The sequence below is a fragment of the Mesoplodon densirostris genome, chromosome 6 (genome assembly GCF_025265405.1).
Source record: "Mesoplodon densirostris isolate mMesDen1 chromosome 6, mMesDen1 primary haplotype, whole genome shotgun sequence".
Lineage (NCBI taxonomy): Eukaryota > Metazoa > Chordata > Mammalia > Artiodactyla > Ziphiidae > Mesoplodon > Mesoplodon densirostris.
In genome coordinates, this window is record NC_082666.1 from 90,002,784 (window position 1) to 90,009,388 (window position 6,605).

Genomic DNA, 6,605 nt, shown 5'->3' on the forward strand with positions numbered 1-6,605 from the left:
TTTTGAGGAACGAATTTCAATGAAATCATATGTGTCATACCACCATTACAACTTTCCTCTGGGAAATAGTGTTTACTTCCCATTTTACAACATGGTATGAGACTAATAGTCAGATAGGAGAAGCCTGAGTACCATGATAATCTCTTCCCATTTCTTCCTTCTAACAATATACCGCAGTCAGGCCCTACCTAAGCTTTCCAAGCTACACATGAAGCAAGAAGGTATATTGTATATACCCTCTTAGGAGAAGAAAGCAGACATCTGAATCACTACAGCATCCTAACCTTTCCCATCATCTAAAAGCTCTCTCTGCCGTCAGCCTCTAAGCTTCCATTCACAGCACATTAGCCTGTTTCAACTACTTCCATTTTACAAATGAAATAAGATCATGTAACCTGGGAAGAAACTGAGAAACAGGTAAAGATGTTTACATGCTCAAAGTGACAGGAGTAGTAAGACTGTGAATTTGAACAGTGATACAGGAGAGGAGTAAACGAAAACTTCAGGTTAAAAGACAAGCCAGAGAAGAGTCTGCGCTCTTAGAGCATAGTCTTCCAATGATACCTCATTTTCAGCCTTTCTCTCTCTTTTTTTTTTTTTCTTTTTTTTGCGGTACGCGGGCCTCTCACTGCAGTGGCCTCTCCCGTTGCGGAGCACAGGCTCCGGACGCGCAGGCTCAGCGGCCATGGCTCACGGGCCCAGCCGCTCCGCAGCATGTGGGATCTTCCAGGACCGGGGCACGAACCCGTGTCCCCTGCATCGGCAGGCGGACTCTCAACCACTGCGCCACCAGGGAAGCCCCTAAGCCTTTCTCTTTTTGTCCACACCATAAGGCAGAGTAAACAAGCTCTCATCAAAATCTGACAGCAAAGCTCGTAACAAACAGTGAGATCTGAGGGTAAGAGCAGGCCACTGTCCCAATGGCCAACACTGGTAGTCCTCTAAGGATGGGAAAGCCAGAATACCTTTCTGGGGCCAGGAGGTCAAAAAGAAGTTACTATCTTGAGATGAAACTCAAATATCAGAACCAGAAGGGGTCACCACCAGCAAGCAGAGCTCAGAAAAACTAAGCCACACACAGATTCCTGCCAGGCCCAGGCACAAGGTTTGGAAGGTTCAAGGTAGGCTGTGCTTTTCACAGACAGGTAGGCTTCTCCCACTCAGCAGTAATGACACATAATTGTGACAGAGGATATACTGAAGGGAAGAAACAAAAAGCAACAAGCCAGCAACAATTAGAAAACAAAGATATATATAGAGAGATACAGATAAAGATATAGATAGATAGATGGATAGATCTTTATGCATCTGTCTCTATATATCTCCAGTTCTGAATGCATAAAAGGCAAAGGATCTCTGGAAAGCCTGTGGCTAGCACACTGATAGGCCCCAAAGCCAGTGCCAAAGGAAAGCATTACACACAGTCAAAAACACTCGGTGGAGCAGTGGTTAAGAATCTGCCTGCCAATGCAGGGAACAGGGGTTCAAGCCCTGGTCCAGGAAGATCCCACATGCCACGGAGCAGCACAACTACTGAGCCTGCGCTCTAGAGCCCACAACCCACAACTACTGAGCCCGCGTGCCACAGCTACTGAGCCTGTGCTCCGCAACAACAGAAGCCACAACAATGAGAAGCCACCACAAGGAGAAGCCCGTGCATCACAACGAAGATTAGCTCCCTCTTGACACAACTAGAGAAAGCCCGAGTGCAGCAACGAAGATGCAATGCAGTCAAAAATAAATAAATAAAAATAAATACATTTTAAAAATAAATAAATAAATACTGTATTTAAAAAAAAAAAAACAAACACTCTTCCAGGACCGAGGCTCAACCCACCATCATGCCTCAAGGCTGAAACAAATCTTTATCTCCTTGGAGAGCACAAGATATTACTGGCCATATGAGTGAAAAAAATATATTTATCTTCAAACACTACAAACACAGTCCAAAGCACCCAGATGCTCACATTTGGAAGATACTCAAGAGCTGAGATCAACCAGAGAAGAGCTGATTTAACTCTCGCATCTCAAGCTGCCTCAGGGCCGTTCTCATTGAGTGGGAAGAGAAGGGAAACTGAGGCACTATCTCATCAATCAGTCAGTGTCTCTCCATCCGTCTGCTCGTCTTCTGCCGCCTCTCACCCTGTCCCTCTCCCTCTGTGTCTCCAGATCACTCTCTGTGTTTCTCTCTTTGCGTCCACCTCTCCTCTCTTCCGTTCTCATCTTGCAAAGCACCACATCATGTAGGTAAAGTGGGTTTATGAAGCAACTGCACTATTACAAAAGAAGATGATCAGAGGGAAAAGCCCTAAAGTGGAACCCAAGAAAGGGAAATGTAAAGGAAACGCCGACCAATGCTGAAACCATGCCTCTGTGTACTTGTAGTTATGTGTTTTAAAAAATCTAGTGAAGTGGGATTGGTGTTCAACTGTTGCTCTTTTCCTCTCTATTTTAGCCATCATCTTTATAGTTGTACAGACATGCTGAAGTAATCCATTTTGACAACCCATATACAGGTCACACATGGGTAGTTTTGGTTCCTTCTGCATTAAATTTCTTGCTTCTAAATTATTCAGCAAAAGAGTCCTCTTCAACACTGTGTGTGTAGAAAAGGTGCAAATCACATGAAACAGCTGACAGCATGGGTCCAATTTTGGCACCTGAACGAATCCCACCCTAGCGCTGTCTGGCAGGTCACCAATCACACTAACCCCTGCTACACTAGATGCACCCACCCTGGGTCTGTCCCTGGTCTGGCTACTGTGGCACAACCAGTGCCCATGCACAAACCCATTGTGGTTCCAGTGCCAGCTGGACCCTTGTGTTTCTGTTTCTAAGAATGCGGGGTTCTGGGTTAATTTATCAACGTGAATCAGTCCAGAAATGACAATCGCTATCACTACAAATGGAACTGAGAAAACTCTGAAAAGCTTCAGCTCTGATTAGAGGAGAGAGATGAATTCCTCTTATGCCTTGCCTCAGTCAAATGCTCAACGTGTGCGTGCGCATACATTTCTCCATCAATTTCTCCAGCAACCAGAGATAAGAAAGTCTACGACCCTGTTTAATTCTGAAAATCAAACAAATGAGCTTGTAAAGTAGTAGGCATCCATGAATATTTGTGTGCAATATAAATGCACAACAATGTCTTGTTTTCTATGTAGTAGCAGGAAAACAGGGAGTACAAAAACTGCTATAGCGAAAGCCAAACTGGCTAACAGCCCGGGTCGCGGCTCAGGTGCCGCTCAGGTGCATCCAGGAGGCCTGGAGTACAAGGTGCCGTAATCAAGTCGTTGAGAAGTGGGAGCGCTGCTAAATCAGTGTCTGGGAAGATTCTCCGGACGCTGCGGATTTCACTTTGGCCTGTATAACTAACAAAGTGCCCTTTGCAGGGCTCAGATATGAGCAAGTAAAACTTTCTCCCCAAACTCTGACTCTGAACGCATTCCCTTTCCTTAACGCTAGGGCATCTCGTCTTGGGGAAGTTAAAGCGAGTCGGTGAAGGGAGAAAAAGGAGAGAGACTAGGCGGGCTGCACACTCCGCAGTGTAAGGAGGAGAGATGGCAGCGCCCCTGGGAGGACAGGAAACACCACCACCACCTCCCGCCCTCCAAACTACACACGAACCTAGGGATGAACTTGGCCTCGTCCCAGAGTCGTGCCTGGAAGTCCTGCCAAGCCTAGCCAGGGCTCGCCACGTCCCAGGAGGCGGCCAGAGCCGCCGCCGCGTCCTTGTCGCCCTCGTCCTCCTCGCTGTCCCCGGGGTCGGACCCCGCCTGGTTCTTGCGGGCCCCAGCCAAGGCGCCGTCCCCCGCGCCCGGCCCAGCGGAAGCCGAGAGCAAACTCCTGGAAGGTGAGGCGCAGTCGCAGTCGGCTTCCAGCCTCCGGAGCCGGCCTCGGCGTCGGCCGAGAGCACACGCAGCTCCGCCCACAGCGTGCTGAACTTCTTGCGCTCCAGCTGCCCTGAGCGGTTCGCAGGCGACGAAGACGGAGCGCAGTCCGGTCAGCTCCTCCAGGTCCCCGTCCGCCTCCGTCCCGCCTGGTGGGGCCAACCGAAAGGGCTCCGCGGCGCGACGGGGCACGCGGTCCGCCCCGGATGTGGCGACAGCGGGGAGTCCGGAGCCACCTGCTGCCCCCGGGAGCCGCGGCAAGTTCGGCGACTCGGGCTGGTTTGGCCACTGGCGGGAACCTCCGGGCGGGGCGAGGCGCCTGGGTGGGTCGTAATGGCGCGCTCCGACGCGGCTTCGCGTTCTGCCAGCCCTGGAGCGGTGCCAGCGCGCCCCTGACCCCGCGCAAAAATGCCCGCCCGCGACTGAGACCCCGGCGCGGCCGCACGCGCCTTCCCGGCGGGGCCTGGCTCTGCCCAGCCTGGGAGAAGGAGCGCCCAGCTCCGGTTCCCGCGCCTCCGGGATCCCGGCTGTGCTTCCCGTGCAGAGCTCTGGAGCCTGGGTTTGGGGCTCTTGGAGTTGGGGGGCCCGGCCGGAGCTGGGAGTGAGGCAGTAGGCTCTTCGGCGTCAACAGTGTTTACTCGGGTCAATCAAGAGCTGGCAGGAGCGTAGGGAGCTAACTAACTGGACAGAAAGGGGAAAGGAAAGTAGGGGTAGGATTCCAAATTGGTTAACGTTATGTGTATTTTATTCTTTTCCGATTCCGGAAAATTGGTAAACTTCTGTATATACAAGATTTACCAGAAGACCCCCATTCTCTGATTTTACTGGCTTTCTTTAATGCATGTCCGTCCAACATTAAGATCCAACTAGTTAATGCACATTAGGAATCACATAGATCTTCCAGATCCTCAAATCCAAATAATTTTTCACAGTTCTTGTCTCCAAAACCTGAGAAAATTAATAACCAAAATCCTTGACAGGCAGCAATATTTAAACAAGGACTGAGGTAGCTTTTAAACAAATCTTATGGAAATTATATGTGCAGATGTATGTTACCCTTTGATCTTAATTTCAACAGTACTGTTGTTTCCTTAATACTGGCTGCTTAATGGGTATAAGATCTTTAAAATTCATCCATTTTTATCCTTTTTTTAAAAAAAAAAAACTCATCTTATTTTCAAGAGACCCTCACTTTGTCCTATGACTTATGTATATGTTCCCTTTGGTGATTCTCATAGCTTGTGAAAATGCATTTGGGTTATTTTTACTTTATCACATCAGTTCCCTCCACTTTTTAGACTTTTTTATTTATTTCCATTTCTTTTAGTAATGACTATATTCCATTTATTCTCATTCTGAATCCTCTCTATTGCTTATTACTTTGTTTTCAGTGTCATAAAAATAGAGGATTTGACTGACACATTTCTTCAAGCTGATGTTCTTAAACAGAAAGCTAAATGCTAAACATCCGAAGAACTGTTTCTTCTTGAATAGTACAATAAATAAGGTCAACACTCACAGCATCCGTCAAGCTGTAAATGCCACTGATATTTGCCATCTGTAAATTTAACTAGTAAATTATGAGAGGCATTCTTTTTTTTTTTTTTTTTTTTTTTTTTGCGGTACGCGGGCCTCTCACTGTTGTGGCCTCTCCCGTTGCGGAGCACAGGCTCCGGACGACGCACAGGCTCAGTGGCCATGGCTCACGGGCCTGGCCGCTCCTCGGCATGTGGGATCTTCCCACAGCGGGGCACGAACCCGTGTCCCCTGCATCGGCAGGCGGACTCTCAACCACTGCGCCACCAGGAAAGCCCTGAAAGACATTCTATTAATAAGCCTTGGTCTTAGCAATCTAATTGCTAAGTGAATATAGTTCTGTACAAGTAGATAACTAATACATTGGAATGAATTTTATTATTAGTGCAAAAAAATTGTTATTGATTTTGGGTTTATGTGCTTTCCTGTTTATTCTAAAGACTGATTTTTCCATATAAAGTAAAAAGTGGCCTCGGTAATCCCACTTATTACCTCGGTAATGCCTTTAAAGCTTTTCAGATATACTTATTAAACTGGATCTTTGAAATATTATTATAATCATTCTGTTAGCAATTAATAAATATCTGTATTTTTCAAAATAGATGTTAATATTTTTAACTGCTTTGCCAGAAATGCTTTCTTGAAGACTGCTTTTGCAACTTCCTTCCTTAACTCACACTGACCTTTGCACTCAATTCGAAATTCTTATATTCTTTGACCTGCTTTGTCCTTTCAATAAGCCCCTTCACTGAGGAGTCATCAAGAAACATGGATTATTCCAAACGTCTGTATACACACCTTCTCATTTCCACTGATTTTAATCTACTCCAGTTATCACAACAGTTATCATAACAACACAACAAACACCTAGTGATTTAAAATAGCAGCATAATCTCACCACCATCAACTTGGGCAGGGCTCAGGTAGGTGGTTTTTCTGCTGGCTTGCCTGGGATCATATAGTCACGGTAGCTTTACTGTGGCTGCTTGGTCTTAAGAGTGCCTCACCCATACGTCTGGAAGTTGGTGCTGGCTGTTAGCTGGACACGTGTCCTCAGGAGGCTCACACCAGCTTTGTCACATGGTGGCAGTGCTCCAAGAGGTTTAGGACCAATGCACAAATGCTTTTCAAGCCTCAGCTTGGGTCATGTTTGTTGCTATTCCATGGATCAAAGGAAGT